General features: G+C 38.5%; 1 protein-coding gene across 17 annotated transcripts in view; it reads left to right on the top strand.

Moving 5' to 3' along the window:
• Nucleotides 1-681: 681 nt before the first annotated feature.
• Nucleotides 682-22,739, top strand: part of MEF2A (myocyte enhancer factor 2A) — a 162,458-nt gene continuing 140,400 nt past the window's right edge. Inside the window, exon 1 of one of the 17 annotated variants that reach the window (XM_030930111.1) lies at nt 682-1,129. The gene's annotated coding sequence lies outside the window, so the exon portion shown is untranslated. The remainder of the gene's footprint in view (nt 1,130-22,739) is intronic. The other 16 variants (XM_030930112.1, XM_030930094.1, XM_030930098.1 and 13 more) reach the window with 16 other exon arrangements.

The raw sequence follows: 22,739 nt of genomic DNA, 5'->3' as shown, positions 1-22,739 counted from the left end.
CCATCACAGTTTATCGCCCCAGGCATCCTAGCAATTATTAAGTCACAAGGAGGTTGCTACTGTCCTGGGACCAGGGGAGCTCGGCTGGCCTGTCTGAAAGGGCCTTCTCGCCCGAGATTCCTTCAAGTCCCATTCTCTCCGGGCCCGGGTCCGAGGGTCCCCTTGTGCTTGCTCCTGAGGGTGACCTGCCCATGCCCCGGGGCGAGCACAGGTGCGGCCCTGACCACAATGCGGGCGTGGGGAGCCTACATTTGGGGAGGTCGAGGACGCCTCGAGGGAGGGAGGGAGGGGGCTGGCCCAGAGACCCCGCCTGGCCCCGGACTCGCGGCGTCCGCCGGCCTCGCGCCCCGCCCGCACCCGTGCCCCGCCCCGCCGCCCCGCCCCGCTCCGCTCCGCAGCCTCGCCGCCCTGCCTCCCGGGTTGGCTGCCCTGCGGGCCACGCGCGGCGATTTGCCACGCGCCGCGTCACCGGGCCGCTCCCGGCTTGGGCTCCTGCGGATCGGTCAGGGAGGCGGCGGCGGCTGAGCGGGGGCGGCAGGGCGCGACGCCACCTGGCCGCCCCGCCCTGGGAGGCGCCCGGGCCCTCATCAAGTGACCAGTATCCCTTCCAGGAGAACACGGTCCTTTAGAGGGAAGCGAGCTCCAACCCGCAGCCCAGGCGCCAAGCCGCCGTCATCTCCTTCCTGTGCCGGGTGATCGTCTCCTCACCCACCCGGAAAAACATAGTCCGCCCCCACGTCCTTGTGGAATAGCGGCCGCTTCCAAGCACTGTGACTCTCTTTGCCCTACCGTTGTCTTTCCTATTCCAGCTACTCTAGAATCCACCGAGAGGATAATTCAGCCCTGAAAAGAAACTGATCGGGAGAAGCGAGGAAGCGAACCCAGGAGGGAGGGGAAGACAGGGCTGGCGGAGGGACACCGAGGCAGAGGACGTAGTGCGCAAGCGCAGCACAGAACGAGTTCCGGTCTGGCCGGGGCCTGTCTCCTAAAAATAGCCCCGGTGTGGGGATCCGTGCGCGGATATCCCGGCGAGGCCCGGGCGGAAAGAGGCGGCTCCGGGTGGCGCGGAGCGCTGGTGGCGGGCCCGGGCTGCGGCGTGTGCGCGCCCGCCAGCTAATCCGGAGACACGGTGAGGGCCGCGGGCAGCGGGTCTCGGTCCGCGGCGCCGGCAGTGCTAGAGGGGGGCGGTGTCTCGCTTAGGGGGCCGAGTAGGGATTGGGGTGGGGGTGCTGGAGTGGGGGACGGCGCGGCCGAGAGGGTCGCCCGCGGGGCTCGGGAGACCCCTGGACGAGGCCATGTCCGGCTTGGAGGGGGCCAGGGTCGCGGCCGCGCGTCGGCGGGGCGGGTAGGGTGCTGGGAGGCGGCGAGGGGTGGTCGGGTCGGGGTCGGCGCTGAGGAGCTAGGCGCCCGGGGAGGTGGGGGCGGGGTGCCCCGAGGGCGGGCCGGGGGGCTGGATGGGCCTCGGCTGGGCGGCTGGATGGGGCTCGGCTGGGCGGGCCGAGGGCAGCTCAGCGGCGCGGGCTGGTGGCAAGCAGCCTCCCCGGGCGCGCACCGCTTGGGGCCGGGGGGCGGTGGTGGATGTCGCCTCCTTGAAAGTTGAAGGAGTTCTCTGGGGCCCCCGGAGCTTCTCCGGGGCGGTGCACACCGAGGGCCCTTTCCTTCCCCTTTTCCCTCCAAGTGCGGGGGGCCTTTTTCCCTGTTGGACTTGAAGAAGTTCCCCCACTTCTGCTTTGGGAGAAGATTGGTCTAACGGGGCGGAACACTTAGGTACGAATTCTGTGAGTGTGTAGATGTCAGTGGCGGTGTCGCTGTTTGCGGCGGACACCTGCGCTTGTGGACGCCCGATCGTGCAGGGAGACGTCGCGGGGACAGAGGGGCTGCACAGGGAACCGCTGGCTGCCCCCTGCCATTCAGGTAGATCCCAGCACGCAGAAAGATTTTTTGTGTTAGAAACTTTGCTTTTTGGCTTGATTTCATGCCTTTGAGCAGTGAGGGTTAAAGTGAGATAGCGCAAACAAGTTTGGAAAAGGTGAGCAATCCTGAATAAGAAAACAGTTTTTCTTTAAAAGTGTAACTGTAGAATTGTTGCTCACATCTGAAATAGATTCCTGAGCTGTGAAGCGAGCCTCCTGTTATGGTCCAGCAGGGAACCGTGTGTAGCTTGACTATAACGTAGTGTTAACCTGCGTTTTAGTTTACAGTGAGATTGGGATTCCGATAAATGCCCTGTTAGAAAGGCCTGCCGTGATGTGTTAACAATAGCATATGTATTTTTAAACAAACATTGTCTAACATTTTTTTCGGGTTTTTAGCACAGTATGTTTCCCTTGTGTCTTGTATCATCTATGACTATATGAAGAGGAGGTTCTCTAAAGCTGTAATTAGGTGTACATTACCCAAGAGTACTTTCCCTTTAAGAATCCAGCTGTGTTTTGGCAACTGCTAAGTACTCTAGTTGTCAGTTTTAAAATCTGTGCTACCTTGGCAGTTCTTGAACAGTCTGTGGAAAAGGTAAACAAAACAGTTCTTTTTTAAACATACAAAAATGACATTTCTTTTAATATGAATTTAGGAAGTGAGAATAAAAATAACTATTGTGCCTTTATGGCTTTTGTATGTACAATTTTGTGTGTGTGTGTGTCTTTTTGGGGAGCTCAGTCTCTATTTCTTTTTCTGTAAATTACAACTTTTAGGGACTCAAAAGTTTTCACTAAAGCAGATGCCAATTTAGATTAGTTTATATTAAATGTCATAAACACAAGTATGTATATCATAAAACATTAAGATCAGTATTTGTTATATATGGTGATGCATTAATTGACAGTAGAATCACCTTTATTTTAATTCTCAGTGAGCATTGTTGCAAAAAGTTGTGATAATGATGTTATAATAATCAAAAGTACTCTGAAGAGCTAAAGCTGGTGATTTGAATGTTTGTAGACTCTAGATTAACAATTTTGTTGAAGAGTATGCTTCCAGTAGCTACTTAGTGAAAACAGTGACTTTGAAGTAATGGTGACCTCTCTAAACGCAGTTATTTGCTTCCCTATTTCCTTTGATTCACACTATGGTTATATATAAAATTGTGGTTTTATTTCATATTAGAACAGAAGTGTTAAAATTACACAACTCTTTACTTGCTTTCAAAAATTTTTTAAAAAATTACATTCTGAGGGGTGTTCAGTGGAAGGAAAATAGCTTATTGAGGCCCAGAAATAATTGTAATGTCACCATGTTGAATTATGGTTTGAGAACAATTTCCTTCTGTATTCTTAGAGTTTGTTTTCATGTGGGCATGTGCGACAAAGATTGTTTTTTGTAAATGCAGTTGGAAATAATGTCTTAAAAATGTTGAGTTGTTTCAAATGGTGATGTTATGTTTTTCAAAGCGATTTCATTACAATTTGCCTTTTCCATCTAGAATACATTGTGGGTTAATATTAATTTTATTAATGTTCCAGCAATAGTAGTGTCATCCATTAATTGGCTACCAGAAAGAGGAATATTGAATTATATTCTGAGGGTGGTAAAGTAATTATGGAAATGTTTATTAGAATATGATTTTGGAGTTTGAAATAGTCTAGTTAAATCTTTTCAGTAGATTTGTGTTCTGATTTAGGAGGAAGAAGCCGTAAACAAATTTGTTACTGAAAAGTAGCATGCTTGTCAGTTTTGGAAAACCATCTTTTTTCCTCCCTTTGCTGCTTTTAGTCTGGCAAAAAGAATGTGGTGTAATATACCATGATAATGGGCCTGGATTTGGGGGCATTTCTGATTTCAAATGTTCTGTCTTGTCATAAGACCATGCCCTGGTTACTCATGGTACATATGAATGTTTCAAAGTCTAGCTGAAGTTTTCTTTTATGCAGTGACACTATGAGAAAACTGTTTGTGGACCGAAAATGATCACTATTTCTTTTTTCTAGATAAGAAAGAAAATCTGTGGATTCTTAGTAAATGGAGAAGTGAGTGCCTTCTCTGCTAATGTTTAAATAATAAGTGTAAATATGGAAATCAGATCACCCTTTAAGCTGGATAACCTCAAGCAAGAGAATGCTTTAACATATGCTGATTTGCAAGCCCCGGTAAAGGAAGGCTGCTTGACTCTAGTCAGATCTTGATTCAGATCCAACTCCACTGCTGACTAAGTTGAGATATCTCCTGTAAAATGAGATAGAATTACACTACCTGTCCCGTGTTGGAATTAAATGAGATAATGAGTGTAGAAGTTCTAGCGCACTGCCTGAAGCTTAATGTGCAAAAATGCATATTGCCTCATCTCTCTGCATCCCTTCTGGCTGAAGATTATATAGGTACCCTGCCCAGTACCTATACTTTTAGTGTTTGTGACCAAAAGGATTTCGTATAATGTATCAATAGAGAATTCTTATGTATTTGTTTTGGATAAAATATCCCAGTATCCTAAATTCATTGTCAGATTATACATAAAATACTTAATTGGCTGTTTTAAAACATTAGAATTTTGATCTTCAGCCATAGTTTGTTTCTAATCTCCATAGTCTCCCCAAATATTTTTCTAAAGATTCAAGTTAAATAGAAATAGTTTCCCAATCTTCAGTGAATTCTGTCTTTGAGGGATTGTCTGTGGGAGTGGTCTCTAAGATATGGTATTTAAAATTTAAAATTAGAAGAATACTTTTGTAATCTACCTTGAATAGGTATTTTAAAATAGCTTTATCTACTGAAGAAAAGTTTTTAAGTATTTTAATATTAAAGGTTATTTTCATATTTTAAAATAACTTCTTTAACAGTTAATCTGTAATTTTTAGAATACTTTTATTTGGTGTGAAATTAATGATTTTCTTTGTGTATAGTCTATCTGTGTGCCTTATAATAAATGGACCTTGTGTCCGGTTTATTATAATTAAGAGTGTAAATCCATTTGTTAATTAGTAAGTCTTACACATAGCACATGATATAGGTTGGTACTTATTTAATAAGTACTAAATTTTTATATAGAGGCTTTATTTATACTTTTAATAATTAATACTTATATTTCCTGAATTTGATTGATATTTACTGAATTTAATATTTTAATTGTCTTAGTCGAGATGAAATCATAAGCATATGAGTTAAAAATATTAGCACCTTTTGAGGTGGAATACCGTATTTAAACATTGGTGTATGAAGGCAGGTAATTTACTTCATCATTATTTTAACAAGTGATGTTGATAAAAGCCAGAGGAACAAACATGGGCAAAAAACATATTTATTAATCAAATGTCTAGTAAATACCAACCTGGGCATGTCTTTTTATGGTTGTCTTGAATTAATACTAATTTTATTTCCTTACACAAAAATATAAACTTCAGAAACAAACAAAAAAATAGAACAAAGCAAAAACAAAATAAAACAAAAACCTCTAATATATGGACTTAAAAAATTCTCACCATTATTAAAATTATATGCTTGAGAAATGTTTTCAGTAGTGATTAGTAAGTTTATACTGCATGAGCTGGACGTTTTTACTTCGTTACTTGTGTGACCAGCAGCATGCATGTGCAGGTTGACTTGGATTCGTTTGAGGCATGATTTGTGACACTTGGAACAAAGGGCTGCTTCCCATTCGACCTGGTAAGAGAACTTGTAACTTTTGGGCTTAATAAAACAAGCTGCTTCTGCATTGAGTAATACTATATTAGCCTGTTTGACCTCTCATCCTCATCCTTAGCTGTCCATCTTCTACATAGAAACTGGAATTATATTTCTAGAATTCAGATCTATGTGTCATTTCTTCTTAAAGAAAAAAAAAACGACTTTGAAGGCATGTGAGATCAATAGAGAGGCAGTAATGTCAGGGATAGAAGATTGGCCTATAAAATCAGACTTCCTGGCTGGGTGTGGTGGCTCATGCCTGTAATCCCAGAACTTTGGGAGGTGGAGGTGCGCAGATCACCTGAAGTCGGGAGTTCGAGACCAACCTGGCCAACATGTTGAAACCCTGTCTCTACTAAAAATACAAAAATTAGCCGGGCGTAGTGGCTCACACCTGTAATTCCAGCCACTCTGGAGGCTTGAACCCAGGAGGCGGAGGTTGCAGTGAGCCGAGATCACGCCACTGCGCTCCAGCCTGGGTGATGGAGTGAGACTCCATCTCCAAAAAAAAAAAAAAAAAAAAAAACAAAAACAAACAAACTTCCCATCCTAAGTTAAAATACCTACTCTTCTTACTGTGTTCTTATTTAGCTACTTACTTTGTGTTCTTTGGCGAGTTCTTAGGATTTTTGAGGCTTAGTGTATAAAATAGTAATTATAACATTATTTCATATGGTTTTTGAGAGGATTAGATGAGGTGTGTATTATAAAGTGCAGTGCCTGGTATATAACCTGCATGAATTTTCCTCCTACTATTACTATCATTACTGCTACTGCTATTGCTGTTAGTCATGGCTTACTTTATAATATGATTCCATTGTATCTTTTGAGGCTCATTTTCAGCCATCACCTTTCAGTTTCTATGCCCTAGTCAAAGCCAACTATTAGTGCTAATCTGAAAAGGCTGTGTTTTCATGATGATGACTACTACTATTATTTCTCCAGCCCAGACTTCTCTTGAGTTTGATACTCACTTGGAAGTCTAGTTGGAATCTCAGATATAATATAAATGATATGGCTAAAATATAGCTATTTTTTCCCTCTCCCCTAGCCTTCTTCCTACCTGTAAACCCTGGTGTTTCTGCTGGCATTCCCTATATCCATAAATGGCATTACCTAAGCCAAAAACTTAAGATATTATTCTTGATTCTTTCCATTTCTCTTAAATCCAATCTATCCCCATGTCCTCTTGTACCTTCACACTTTATCTTGAGCAGTCCACTGCTGTTAGTCTTCATTGCCACCTCTTTATTTTAAGCCATCATTCTCTTGCATGAAATACTGCAGTAATTTTCTAAGTGGGCATATTTCTCTTCTTGCTCCACACAAGTTTTTTTTTTTTTTTTTCTTCACACAGCAGCCTGAGAATCATTTTAAGAGCCTACATTGGATCATAACATTTTTCTGCTTAAAATCTTCCAGTGACTTCCCATTCCTCTCAAAATCAAGTCTGTCCTCCCTTCTGTGGCCTAAATGGCCCTGAATGATCTTTCTCCTTCTCATCATTCTTCCCCTCATTCATTGGATGCCATCCACGAAGGCCTCTCAGTGTTTCTTAAATGCACCCTTTCTTTTAGGGCCTTTTGCACTTTTTGTACTCCCTCCTTGGGATATTCTTCAAATGTCTGGCTTGGCCAAATGCTTTGGAGCTTGGCCCAAATCTCACTTCTCACTCAGTGGCCTAATGTGACCATCCTATTTAATATTGCACTCTACCATTTTACTCTCTTACACAGATTATTTCCTTCAAGACAATTGTAATTTGTGTATACCTGGTTTGTTTAGTTATTGCTTATTTATGGTATTTGTCCATTACCTGAATATAAACTCCATGAAGGCAGAGGCCTTGTTCATCTTATTCTTAGCTGTATCCCCAGGCATTAGCGTGCTGCCGGCACTTGGAAGATAGTAGATATTTGATGCTTCTTTATCTTTGTTCATATTTTTGCCAATGATTGGAATGCTGTCTTGCTCACATAGTAATAGTTATTGAACTACTTATCCTTTAAGTCTTGGCTCAGATGTCATCTGTGATACCAGTTTTAATCTCCTAGACAAAAGTTTTTTGCTCTTGCTTTTGTGTGCCCATGATATATGCACTGTTTGTTTTAGAGTAAATCCCATGTTAGGTATTTAGAATATTATAATTGATGTCAGTTTCTTCTGTTAGGCTGAGTTGCCATGGCAAGGACCAGCTAGCTCTTTCTGTGTGCTCAGTATCTACCAACCAACCTATCATAGTAGATATAGTGAATTCTCAGTAAATGTTGAATTGAGTAGAAGTTGTCCTAATCAACAGAAATAACCAGCCGCAGACCAGTTTTCCCAAATCACACTTTAAAAATCATAAAGATACTTTCCGGATTATAATCTTTCTTTATGTGTTTTCTATTAATATACTATCATTATCATTCTAAGGGGCAGGAATTCGAGAGCTGTGGAGCACAAGGGCATTTCCTCAGATTCTATTTTGCTTTCTTGCCGGGCACTGGGTAGCCATCTTGTCTGAAGGAAGTATTTCCAGTTTGACGTGCATATCCCTGTTATTCCTTACCAACCAACATCCCTTCTGGCCCTATTCCTTTCCTCTAGCTTATCCAGCTAGTTTCATATGTTTACAGAAAAGCTCCAAGTTGAGGGGGGAACTTTAAGGAAATTAACACGGTATACATGAAATACATTACTTATTCAGCTGTATTGCTAATGAAAATACATCAAAGAACTTTTGTGGCCAACATTAGGAACCCAGCCACCATTTGTAACTGTGAGAGTCATTCCCCATTCTAAATAGCTGACTTACAAATAGGCTTTTGGAACATATCCCATTTGTAAATTGGGGACTTCTTTGGCAAAATGTTTATTTTGATACTGAAAACCTTTTTGTTAATGGTGTTAAATCTAATAGATGATATGGATTATGAAGAGAAAGGGAGAGAAGAATATGGGGGTTAAGGTTTTGTTCTTGTTTTCTTTCAGAAATGGCTTAATTTCCACAAAGTAAAGTTTTAGGGTTGACAGACTTTTTTTTTTTTTTTTTTTTATTTTGGAAAAAAAATCAAACCTAGGGAAAAGTTACAAGAATAGTACAATGAACTCCCATTTATATCTGCCTCAGATTCACCAGTTGTTAACATATACCACATTTGCTTTGTCATTCTTGCTCTCTTTTTATATTTGCAGAGTGGGTACAAAGTCTGGAAGCAGAGATTATTATTTTATTTACAGTTTGAAACTCCTTGTTTACATCTTCTTCCTAGAGCAGCTATTCCCAGCCTTTTTGGCACCAGGGACTGTTTTTGTGGAAGACAATTTTTCCACAAATGGTGGGGGGAGGGGATGATTTCAAAATGATTCAAGCACATTACATTTATTGTACACTTTATTTCTATTATTATTGCATTGTAATATATAATGAAATACTGATACAACTCACCATGATGTAGAATCAGTGGGAGCCCAGAACTTGTTTTCCTGCCATTAGAGGGTCCCATCTGTGGGTGATGGGAGATAGTGACTAAAGATCTCATCAGGCATTAGATTCTCGTAAGAAGTGCACAGCCTAGATCCTTTGCATGTGCGGTTCACAGTGGGGTTTGTGCTTCTGTGAGAGTTGAGTGTTGCCGTTGATCTGACAGGAGGTGGAGCTCAAGTGGTAATGCAAGTGATGGCTGTAAATACACATGAAACTTCACTCGTTGGCCTGCCGCTCACCTGTTGCTGTGTGGCCCCATTCCTAACAGGCCATGGACTGGTACCGGTCTGTGGCCCTGCGGTGGGGACCCCTGGTCTAGAGTATGCCAATGATGCAAGTTTATTTAGTTAAAGTCAGTGGCAAAACATCACAGGTCTGATTAAATTCAGGTTATATACAGGGAAATGCTATGTTAATGCTCTGTGTACATTTCTAACAAGGAAACCACATGGAATATCATTGAACATATCTGATGTTGTTATGTAATATCAAGAATCCACTGTGTAGATCTTTTTCCTCATCTCCTTTTTTTCTCTGTTTTGTTCTCTTCCTATTAAAATTATTTTTATTGTTGAACCATTTGAGAGGAGGTTGCACACATCAAGTTCCCTTACCCCTTAATGCTTCAACTGATATCTCCTAATAAGGGCATATTCTTACATTAGTATGGGAGATTCAAGACATTTAATATTGATCTTATTGTTTAATGTACAGTTCGTGTTGAAATTTCTCCAGTAGTGTCAATAATATCCTTTAATATTTTTTCCCATTCCAATATTATACAATGTATCTTAATTATGTCTCTTGTATTGTTTAATCTGAAACAGTTCTTCAGCCTTTTTAATTCTTGGGTTTTGTAGAGTACAGACCTTTTGTTTTGTGGGATGTACATTGGTTTGGATTGTCCAGTTGCTTCTTTGTAATTAGATTCAGGGTTTGCGTTTTTGGCAGAAATCCCATGTAAGTGGTGGTATATTCTCAGTGCATCACATCATGAGGCAGTATGGTGTCATTTTGACTATGTTGTTGATGTTTATTTGGACCACTTAGTTAAGGTTTTAGCTGCTAGTTTTCTCTATTACAAAAGGTATCATAGTCCCCTTTGTTATTACTCAGTAATCTGTTGGAGACTGAAAATTTCCTCCTCCAAACACTTACAGGAATGGTTTTAGCATTCATTGATTACTCTTGCCTGAATTACTTATTACACAGAATTGCAAAATAGTGTTTTGCTAACCATCGTTCCCTCTCCATTTATTAGTGGGCATTCTAGTCTGTTTTAAAGAAGACCTTGTCCTATTCATTTTGATATCAATATATCATAGATTTTTTTTTATTAAGTAGGTTATTGTCTATTACCTGCCAGTGTTCATTTTGATGTTCCAAGTTAACCCACATTTGGTTAGTGGAAACTTCTTCACATTAACTCACTGGTTGTTTTAACATGTTCCCATCATTTGTTGAGCACTTTCTTGCATTCTGGACCAGTAAGATATTCCAGGCTCATCTTATGGTCATCTCCTGCTGTTGTCCTGCAATCAGTCATTACATTATTTCAAGTTTTCCTTTATTGGGTAAGAGTATTTAGACACCAGAAACCAGGCAACTGGTATGCTATTGATATTGGAGTTTCATTGTTTCAGAGCCGTTTTGGCTTATTAAGCTAAGAAATTTTGAATTTATGCTGATTCCTCGGGCAGTAGTTTGTAATTTCTCATTATACTCCCAAAACTCCTAGGAGAAAACTGTTTTCTTTGAAAGTGTTAACAATTTAAGTAACTACTTTCACCGAATTCTTCTATTTAATTCTGCAGTGGTTGCATCTTGTTTTCCAAAACATATTTTAAAACAGGAGTATGAATCCTGTTTTATGTCTTTTACTTACTCATTGAGTATGTTCCATAGTGTCTTGAGCGTGGTTGATTTGTCTTGAACAAGGTTGTTGTTTATAATGTATAATTATAATAATGACCCAATATTACCTTTATTACTCTTACACCATAATGAAATATTCTTATATTTGTTTTAATACTTTAGTTAATTTTGTGGAAACCTTTCTTTTAAGTGAAGTGTTGATTTTATGTATTTTATTTTTAATAACTGTTATTCTAGAAGAAACATAAACTTTAGTTTTTAACTTAAAAAATTTAAAAGCCTAATTCCTGAAATTAAAGTATATAATTAATGAACATCAAAATGCCTAATCTTGGCATTGCTGTTATACTGTTTTGTTCATTAACAAGTAAAAGAACCTTTCTGGGTATCACTTTAATTATACAATGAGATGATATCTAGATCCCTTTTAACTCTGTGTTACACACTGTATATATAATTAATGTTAAATTGTTGATGAAAGTGAAATTAAGTGTCATAAAGTATAGTGGAAGGAATATTATGCTTCTGATCCAGGAGTTACTGAGTTCAAATTCTTTGTAACTATTATGTTATTTTGGCGATTTATTTCACAGTTTGAAATAACTGGTAACTTCATTACTTTATTAATACAGTCCACTGGGCTGGGTGCTGTGGAAATAACGGTGAGCAAGGCTTGGCTTTCACAGTCATGGGGAGTGTGGGCATATATGATTTGTGCTTGATTTTGACGTATAATAGATGTGTACAATGCAGAGTACACATCTGCAAGAGTAATTAACCTAGTTTCAGGAATGCCAGGAAAATAAGCCCAGAGGAAGTGATGCCTAGGTTGAGGCTTGAAGAGTGAATAGGACTTAGTCTTGTGAAGAGGAAAGTAGAGTTTACCAGACCTGTCTTAAGGACAAGAGATACACTTCAAGAGCTTGGATTATTTTGGAGAAAGTCAGAGTATAGTATGTCTGAATTAGGAGAGCAAGAGAGGGCAGATACCAAGAGAGTAGTGAAAGATGAGGCTGAAATAAGGACTAGATTATAAAGAGCCCTTAAGTTATGTTAAAGAATTTGAACTGGCCAGGTGCGGTGGTTCACGCCTATAATCCCAGCACTTTGGGAGGCCAAGGCAGGTGGATCACGAGGTCAGGAGATCAAGACCATCCTGGCCAACATGGTGAAACCCCGTCTCTACTAAAAATGCAAAAATTAGCTGGGTGTGGTGGTGCACGCCTATAGTCCCAGCTACTCTAGAGGCTGAGGCAAGAGACTCACTTGAACCCAGGAGGTGGAGATTGCAGTGAGCCGAGATCGCACCACTGCACTCCAGCCTGGCGACAGAGCCAGACTCCGTCTCAAAAAAAAAAAAAAAAAAGAATTTGTTGGACGACTTTATCCTGGGGAAAATGGAAGGATCTTAAACCTGGGAAGAAACTAGTTAAAAAGATAATGCTGGTTACACTGTGGAGGATTATTTGGAGAGAGTTAAGACTGGTAGGCAGGGAGGATTTTTAGGAGAGCTTTATAAAAAATTATTTGAAAGGAGTAAGGTGGCTTGGACTATGTTGGTGGGAGGAGGGTTGAAGAAATAGGTGGACATGAGAGATATCTAGGAGGTAGGATTAAAGGACTCTGATGGAGGGCATGTTGAATGTTAAAGAGGAAAAAGAGGAATCATGGTCAGTGAGGTGAATGAATCAGCTGTTTACTGAAATGGGAAGCATAGAAGGAAGAGCAGATTTGAGAGAAGATGATGAGTTTATGTGTGAGAGAGTGCTCAGGAAGAATAAAGAGGTGTAGGCAGAGAGTGGGATATATGAATTTACTATCAGGAGTGGAACAGTTCCTGATAATGACAAGGCCATGGATTGAGTATTTGAAGAGAAGTAGAAGGGAAGGTATGAAATTGTCAGGGAACTGAGAGGATTTATCTCTAAAGCCTGAGGATATGTCTACCCTAAGGTGGGGCACCCTGTTTTAGATGACCTCAAGGTATTTAATGTTTGGTCTTGGAAAACAGAAATGAAAAATGATAAATGTTATATTCTCAATAAGATTATCTTAAGTTAAAACAAATGAACAGAAAAGCAAAAAAAACCCCACAAAAGTAAAATCTTTTTTTCTAAACAAAGCAGGATACTATTTGATTATTCCAGATACTTAATGTGCCCCTCAGTAGTGGCTAAAAAATCATAAAACATATCAAGCATACAAAAAAATTGTGAATAATGTAATGAATACTAGCAGAAAGAATGCAGTCTCATTGTCCTTTTTCCTTCTTCAGAGATAATCATTATCTTAAAACTTGGACTTACCTTTCTCATTGATTTGTTTTTAAAATGACATATATATTGCTGAACAATATGTAGTGTTTTGCATGTTTGAAAACTGTATTGAATGGTACTGAACTCTTCAATACCTTCTGCAGTTTGTCTCAGCAAATATCAATATAAGTATTCTTTACAGTATGTAATGAACTGATTATTACAAAGCAATGAGAAACTATGCCGTTGATGTATATTATTTTGAATTGCCATAGGAATTGGTATAATTTACTTGTTTTTGTATAAATGAAGCTAATAATCATGAGTATTCCTTTTTTTAAATGTTCCCATCCATAAAAGACAACATTAAAACATTTTTTATTGTAGAATAATGTTGGATTTAGGAAAAGTTGCAAAAATAGTATTGTATAGAGTGTTTGCTTTTACTCTTTATCCAACTTGCTATAATGTTGGACAGCTATATAACCATAATGTAAGTACCAAAACCAGGAAAGTTAATACTGGTATGATACTATTTACCTTTTCACTATGAAAACCTTTTTTTGAATTTAATCAGTTTTTCTTCTAATGATGTTTATCTGTTCTAAGTTTCAGTCCATAATCCCACATTGCATTTATTTGTTGTGTTTCTTTAGTCTCCTGAAATCTGTGATATTAACTCATTTTTTTTCTTGTTGTGTTTATGATCTTGATGCTCTTTTGAAGAGTACTGGTCATTATTTTGTAGAATGTCTTTCAATTTGGGTTTCTCTGATGCTTTCTTATGATTAATGTAGGATTATATCTTTTTGGCAATACACCGAAGTGTATTGTTATCAGGCAATACACCTGATACCTCATATCAGGAGGTATGTTTATATTGGGGCTACACGATGTCACTGTTTTATTATTAGTGATGTTAATCTTGTTCGCCTAATTGAGGTAATATCTGCTGATCTCTCTTCTGTAAAGTCATGCTGTAGCTGATAAATATTTTTGGGGAGATACTTTGAGATTATGCTGATTTCTGTTTTTTCTTCCAACTTTCATCCATTCACTTTGTCATCCATTGCTGGAACTTATCTGTGACACTTAGTACTGTGGTATTAACCTCATGGTGATTTTGTGATTTCCTTGTTCCTTTCTCATTTATTAATTAAAATTCTTTAATGAAGAAGCGTCCCTTCTCCCTCATTTATTTATTCACTCATTTATATCAGTATAGACTCAAAGGTTTTTATTTTGTAGGTTGTAATCTGATGCTGTCACTTATGTTACTGCTCAGATTGTTCTGCTTTGACATTGAGAGCTCTGTCAGGTTGGTTCCTTGTCCTTTTGACACGCCTCTATCCGTTTCAAAGCTCTTCTTCACTTTCTGGTACTGAAAAGTTTCTGAGAAACTTCAGGCTCATCTTGCATTTTACCAGCTCCAACTCTGTGATCATCATCTTTTCCAAAAAGCCCTGGCTCCTTGTTTTGGGGGATAGCATTTAGAAACCAAGATCTGGGTACTAGGACTAGGACTGCTCATTGCTATGGGGGAGTCATTTTTTTTCTAGACCTTCTCAACACACAGAGCTAAGAAATCTGTGTGTGTATGAACCCACACATTTACACACATCCACAGTCGATTCTGCTACACCGCAGCATATTTGTTCCCCAGAATCACTGTGTATGCATAATCATGCAGTGAAAGCCACAGGGTTCGTGTAATCAATGAAGTTAGAGAAAGAGCATTCAAAAACTTTGTCACTGACACATTAAAAGAAAGGATAGGAACTTAAACCTGATTAAAACAGTGGCATGGTTTTAGACATGTTAAATTGTTAAGGAATCTATAAGTACATGATAAATGTGTTAGTTTACCATGAAAAAGGCATGAAGTTTGCTTATGTGAGTGTCCTAAGAGGTGTGGCTTTTGAGTTACTGTGAAATGGTGGAAGGAGAGTTGTCAGATGAAACCTAACACCAAATGTGGATAGATGGGGCTCATAACACATGACCTGTGGTAGCTCATTTTCATTTAAATCAATTCTCTCTTGGGTGCCTTGCAATTTAGTCTTCATTTCTGTACTAATTTTGTGTTTTTTCCCATTTCTGGTCTGAATTTAGCCAGCTTTTAAAATTTCTCTTTGTATTTTGTCCATTTGGTTTTTAGATTTCTGATTCATGGTGGTTTTCATATGATGAAATGCTTGTTTGAATATATTTAATTCTGTTTGGAGTATTGGCTTATAGTTTTTTTCTGCTTTAAGGTTTTCTTTTTATTTTGGTCAGTGGAGGGTGGGGCAGGGTTCCTTGCTGGATATGTTCCTACCACATTCTCTTTCTTAATTTTCTGGACTTTTCTTTTGTTATTTTTTTTGAGACGGAGTCTCACTGTCGCCCACGCTGGAATGCGGTGGCATGATCTCAGCTCACTGCAACCTCTGCCTCCCAGTTTCAAGCGATTCTCATGCTTCAGCCTCCCAAGTAGCTGGGATTACAGGCATGCGCCACCATGCCTGGCTAATTTTTTGTATTTTTAGTTGAAACGGGGTTTCGCCAGGCTGGTCTTGGACTCCCGGCCTCAAGTGATCCACCTGTCTCAGCCTTCCAAAGTGCTGGCATTACAGGCGTGAGCCACTGTGCCCAGCCTTGTTCATTTTTTATAGTATTGGGTGTTTTATAGTATTCCTGGTTTATTGATTCTTTTAGTGTAGAGTAGTCCTGTTAATTCAGTGGTTTTTATTGTTTCAATGGTTGGAGAAGAGTTGCGGGACTTGCAATTTTATGAGTCTTTTAAGGTCTTGTAGTACCTTTAATATTCCCTTTTCTTGTTTTTCCTTTTACCTTACAGCTACCGAAGGACAGTTTCCTTTCTTTTTTGGCCATTTTTGCCAGCTGCCAGAAGCTGTGTGTTTCAGCGTGCCTCTTTATGTGGCCCTTTAAATCAACAGAATTTTGAAATTCCTTCCCTGTAGTCTCTGTTCTGATCTCTCTGGACACTTCTCCACTATTTTCAGATTTAGGGTGGGTTTAATCTTTCTGATGGTCTTTCCAGATGATCCTTAGGCCCCATTGCTAGCCTCCTGCCACAAAGGTTTGGGGTTTTGGATGGATGAGAGTTTGGGGGATCAGTCAAAGAGTTGGGGTGAATGACAGTTCGAGGGATCAATTGCTGGGATTTGGTGACTCCCCCCCACCCCCCCGCGCAGTTTTGCAGTGTCAACATTCTTTGTCTTCACGCTGTGCTGTGTGGTTTTGTATAGAATTTCCTTTTCCTTTCCTGTTTTTTCACATGGTTTAGGGATAGTATTTTAGAGTTGCATAGATATACTTGCCACCACTGTCCTCAGTTTCTAAAGTCTGTGCTTTGAGAGGAGTGAGGAAAACTCGTTGACTTGTCCTGCTGGTGCTAATAAAACTTTTAGTTAGGAAAAGACATAAGCAGTCAACTTCTACTGGTGATCTAGAGTCTCCGGAAAGTATCATGAAGGAGGAGAAATAAACTGCATTTAAACGCCCTTACTTCATTCTGATAACATGCAAATGCTGGTTCTGGGTTATTGCAAGTCTTACTGTTTTTTTTTCTGAAAAGCAAGGTTATTCAAAGGTTTGTGTCTATCATATAAATCAGAAATGCCTTGGTTTTATTATATGAAGGAGTTATAGGCCTATATTTGGCCAAGGGCTTCCTTTGGTACTTTTTATTCCAATGTCAATCTAACATAAGATGTTCTCTGTAAAGGTAACTTCTAAACTTGTGAATTGGTTTGGTAGAAGTTAACTTTTTGAAAATTAAACTTTATTACCTCTTTATATATTTATTCTACTTTTGGTTTTCTTGGTATTATTTTGTGGTTTTGACGGTTGTTCCTTTCTTCCAATAAATGGTAGGTATGATGTTGTTCCTTGACTCTACACTTGTTACCGTATTTAATAAGATGGCACTAAATCTGTTAGGTAGCTTAAGTTAGTTAGTTATCTATCTTTTATGCCTTTTATCTGTTTTTTAACATGAGAAATTTAACATAAAGTTGGAAATGTGTAGAAGTTCTTTATGCTTGGTTTTCCTCTATAAATTAGTTGCTTAAAATATTTATTACCGGTGAACATTTCTTTCCCTAGAGATAATAAGTAGTCTGTCAGCATTTTCTGTTGGAGTGAGAAATAGACTTCATTACTCATTATACATTTCTTTTTGTAAAAATATCAACCAGAATTAAAGGGTATATTGGCTTTTAACATCAGAATTCTATCATAATATAATTTAAAACCTTTTGCTATTAACGACACAGTTTTGGAGTTATCCACATGTCTTTCAAATGTTGTTTAAAGGCAATCATCTGTCTGTCATTGGGACTTCATTTATGAGCTTTCACTTTTTTTTCATAGTTTCCACAAGTCGTAAGGACTTCTCAGACTCATTATACCTTCATTTCCTTATTTGAATGATCATTTGCTAAAACTGTTTCTTTTTATTGATCTCCCTTTTTTTCCTTTCAGCTGGTAAATATGGATAGTCACCATACGGTGGCCTGGGCTCTGGTTCCCCCAGACCCTTCCTCTTTTGGACTCTGTCCCTTATCTGTTTCTCACTGTTTTAATGATTATTTCTATATTGTTGATTCCGAAATAGAAACATATATAAGATATAGCTCTTTGCTTCTAGGAAGTAATGGTTTAGGGAGGGTAAAATCCCATCAATTACTAAGTGATGTGTAAATCTTACACATAATAATGGATTAGGGAGTTCAGGAAAGGAAGAGTTTTGAGGTGTTCAGGGAATGCTTCATGGAAGGATTGACATTTGAACTGGACATCAAGTTTTATTGTCAGAGTTGTGGAAAAAATACACCACATAGAACAATTTGAGCAAAAGAGCCAAAACAGAAGAAGGAGAGCTGCTCGTTGGACAGTTTGGCTAGATTGGAGGGTTTTTCAGAAGTAGAGATGGTAAAGTGGGAAAGAGAGCTTGAGACTACTTTGTAATGCTGCTGGAATGTTCAGCAGTTTAAATTTTATTCTTCAGGTGAAAAAAAAAAGAGCCATTGACAGTTTTTAAGCGTGGAAATGACCAAAACTTTCTTTAATATGCCCATATAAGATAATGAAGATAATGTGTATGTCCTTTCTTATTAACATTAATAATTATTAATAAACCTTGCTGCCTTAAAGAATAATGCTTAAGATACTTTTTAAGAAAGCATAGTGATAGGCTCATTCTTTGATTGTTTGAAGGGTGTTGAAGGGAGACTTCCAGCTTTCAAGTGGAAGATGTGGGTAAAGATTGTCCTTCCCTCATTATTCCTTGTATCCTGCTTTCTTCTTGATTTCCTTTCCCAGGCCAGACTTTGCTGCCCTTGAAAACTGGATTCCTTCTCAGTAGTAGTTTTTCTCTTTTAAAATCCGATAGTATTTTCTATGCCTTACTGTATTTTTCATATTTGACCTTATTATACTAAGGTAATAGATGTGTACACACTGCATTGAAGGCTTTTATGCTTGTCTTATTTCTTCTTGTATTCTCTTCATGTAGCATCTCAGTAAAAATATAGTAAGTAAATGAATCTTTTAAATTGCTGTTACAAATGACTCAGGATTTTACACTTTGCGAAGTTGCTATTGATCTAGCATTTTGACTGAGCTAAGGTTTTGAAATAATGGCTTTAAAGTCATCTCTATAGCTCTGCTGGTCTAGATCAGTAGTTGTCAACTTTTTTTCTGCTGTGAGATACAGTAGGTAAAATTTTGACATGCATGATGCACTCCCATGACTTTTATAGCAGAGAGGTATAGTATTACAGTAATTTATAATTGCCACAACTAGCCTGGGATATGTTGTAGATATAACAGTAGTTAATGTGCAATTCTTAGGGCAGTAGCTGTAAATCAGCCCAGTTCTCTTCCATGGAAGAAGTAATATCATAGTGTAAGTAAAGGGAATGTTATGAGGATAATCTGAAACCACTCATTTTTCTTTTAAGATTCAAACTAATACTTTAGGAGTGTCACATTACTTGTGAGAGAACTCCCAAGTTATTATGATGTTCATCTGTCAAGTTAGCTTTAAGACCTTTTGGAATTGTTATTTTCCATTAGTTCAGGTGCTTTTTGTTTGTTTTAAATAGATATAATCCTATTTCAGTATACTCCTGGATTCTATTTCATTTCTATGAGCTTTAGAGTTTGCATTCCTAAAATGTCCTCTGCGGCTTCTTCTGGTTCAGAACTTTAGGAAGTTGGTGAATATCATGAATAGAGCATCCAAACTTTTTCTACATTCTGGTTAAAAGCCTTATTAATATGGAAACCTGTTTGATAGACTTCGACACTTTACTAGATTTTAAACCAAAGTCATGCATATTTGATCATTATGTGAAGTACAAAAGATTACATTTTGAAGTGTTCCAATTTTTAAACTTTGTGTTTGTGTGTGCTGCTTGTTACAGGTGTTTGGGTGGTTGAGGACTGTAAAAGTGATGGATTCCAGTCACCATATGCCTGAGAAGGAATACTGGGAGCATTAGCCTGTACCATGATACTGAAGAGTAGGGCAAATAGAACTTTAGCATTTGGGAAGTCACATCCTCCACCTGAAGAATTACAAATTCTAATGAATTTGTAATTGCTAATAATATATATTAATAATAAATATTAGTCTTAGTATTTATTACAGGCTAATATTAAGTTTAATGTGAAAACTTTCAATATGGTTACTGATTATAGATTTGAGGTGGTAGTGATAATTTGGGAAAATATAATAGGTACAGTCATGAGTCACTTAGTGACAGGGATATGTTCTGAGAAATGCATCATTAGCCAATTTTGTTACTTTGTGAACATCATAGAGTGCACAGTATTTACACAAACTTAGATGGTACAGTCTACTCCACACCTAGGCTATATTTGGTATAACCTATTGCTCCTAGTCTACAAAGCTTTACAGCATGTTACTCTACTGAATACTGTAGGCGTTTGTAACATAGTAGTGCGTATTTGTGTATCTAAACATATCTAAACATGGAAAGCATACAGTAAAAATATGGTATAAAAGATAAAAAATGGTATACCTATATAGCACAGCTCTATTATAATCTTATGTGACCACTGTCATTTATGTGGTTCATTACTGACTGAAATGTCGCTATGCAAAGACTGTATTAGTAATTTATCTAAAATGTCTAAACTGTGGAATGTCAACCAATATGTGGATCACTATGGAGATGTTAGATACCCCAATCTGAAGATACTCTTAGGGTTTTGTGTGTGTGTGTGTGTGTGTGTGTGTGTGCTACGTGTGTGTGTAAGAACAGAAGCTAGAAATGAACACAGATTCATGTGAAAACTTGTGTACAAATGCTCATAGCAGCATTAGTCATAATAGGTAAAAAGTTGAAACCTTCCAAATGACCATCAGTTGATGAAAGAATACATAGGCCGGGTGCGGTGGCTCAAGCCTGTAATCCCAGCACTTTGGGAGGCCGAGACGGGTGGATCACGAGGTCAGGAGATCGAGACCATCCTGGCTAACACGGTGAAACCCCATCTCTACTAAAAAATACGAAAAATTAGCCAGGCGAGGTGGCGGGCGCCTGTAGTCCCAGCTCTTCGGGAGGCTGAGGCAGGAGAATGGCGGGAACCCGGGAGGCGGAGCTTGCAGTGAGCTGAGATCCGGCCAGTGCACTCCAGCCCGGGCGACAGAGCGAGACTCCGTCTCAAAAAAAAAAAAAAAAAAAAAAAAGAATACATAATAGGTTGTATTTCCACACAAGGGAATATTATTCAGCAATAAAAAGGAATAAAGTGTAGATATGTGCTGTAACATGGAGGAATCTTGAAAACATGTTAAGTGAAAGAAGCCAGTCACAAAAGACCACATATTGTATAATTCCATTTATATGAAATTTCTGGAATAGGCAAATCTATAGAGACAGAAAGTAGGTGTCTCACTGCCTGAGGCTGAGCCATATGGGGCTGGGGTAGGCGTAGGAAATTGGGAGTGAGTCCTAATTAGTACTGGGGTTCTTTTAAAGGGTGATGAAAATGTTATAGAATTAGATAGTGATGAGGGTTGCACATACCTGAGGATATAAAAACATTCAAGTGTATGCTTTAAATGGGTGAATTGTATGTAAATTATATCTCAATAAAACTACTTTCTTTTTTATTTTTTCAAAAAAGAACAGCAGCTGTTTGAACAGATGTTTTGGGCCTTTGGGTAGTTTAGTGGATGTAGATGGAGGTAGAAGGGCATGGGGGGATATTGGGCATTTCTTGGCATTACTGTGTTATCACACTGTCACACAAATGCTACCTTCTCCTCCATCCACTAGCTAAGAATGTAATAAGTTGTGTTTTAGTGGAGATTGTATAACAACGTATCTTTTTAACCTTACCTAGCACTGGGGCTGGAATTGTGCATTATTCTAGTTGACAGGATTAATCTTACCATTCTCGTATCTATTTCTTTTTTTATGTTAAATTCAGATGCTTTCCTGTTTTCAGGGTTAAGGTTATACAAAATTGTGTTCTGCCCATTGGTCTACCCTACACCCTCCTTTGCTTTTTGTTCATACCTATTCAAGTTTGTGTCATTTTTCTTTTTTACTTCCTGTAATTGGAACAATCTCTTGTTTCGTGAGTGTGTATATAATCACTTTCTTCCTTAAATGCTTGCTTCTGTGAAATTTTACTGACTTAAAGATATTGTTTCCTGTGAATTAGTATCTAGTTATATGTCTTGAAATAAATCTGTTCTTTTAAGGTCTTAATAGTATTTTTAAAAAATTCTAGTATCAGCTATTTAATCATTCTAAATATATTCCAAAACTTCTAATTTGGCTTTTGCTGTAATATTTGCCTTTCTGATGTCTTGGACGTAGTGACAACTTTTCAGTAGGAATGTCATTAAGAAATTAGTCATTGTGTACCACAGTAAACACTTGGTAATTAAGGAGTTTTTAATGTATGCTAGTCACTGTGCTAAGCACATTACATGCTTATTTAATTCTCACAACTTATGAGGTATAGAAATTATACTATTTATAGATGAGGAAACAGACTCAAACAGTAATGCTGGTTATTCTTGGTGTTAACTTTATGAAATCACAAAAATCTTTTAAATTATAGCTTTCCAGTGTTGAGGAGTGGCTTTCATAATGTATGAATTGTGGATCTGTTTGTGTTCTTCAGTGGTGTCTTAAAAATTTGTAGGTTTTTTCCTAAATGGAATCATACAATAGGTATTCTCTAGTGTCTGGCTTTTGTCCCTCAGCAAAATGTTTTTGTGATTCTTCTGTGTTTGTATCTATCCGTAGTTTGTTCCATTTTTCTGTTGACCAGTGTTCCTTTTATGTTTAAACTACAATTTCACTGTTTGCCTTTCAAGGACTTTTGGTAGTATTATGAATAAAGTTGCTATGAAGATTTGAGTACATGCCTTTGTATGGACATATGCTTTCGTTTTTCTTGGGTAAATATTATACCAAAGAGTGGGATTTCTGGGTCACATGGTATATGTATATTTTATTTCATAA

The sequence above is a fragment of the Rhinopithecus roxellana genome, chromosome 5, assembly GCF_007565055.1.
Source record: "Rhinopithecus roxellana isolate Shanxi Qingling chromosome 5, ASM756505v1, whole genome shotgun sequence".
Classification (NCBI taxonomy): domain Eukaryota; kingdom Metazoa; phylum Chordata; class Mammalia; order Primates; family Cercopithecidae; genus Rhinopithecus; species Rhinopithecus roxellana.
The sequence above is the reverse complement of the archived record's forward strand: the minus strand, read 5'-3'. Positions and strand labels throughout refer to the sequence as shown.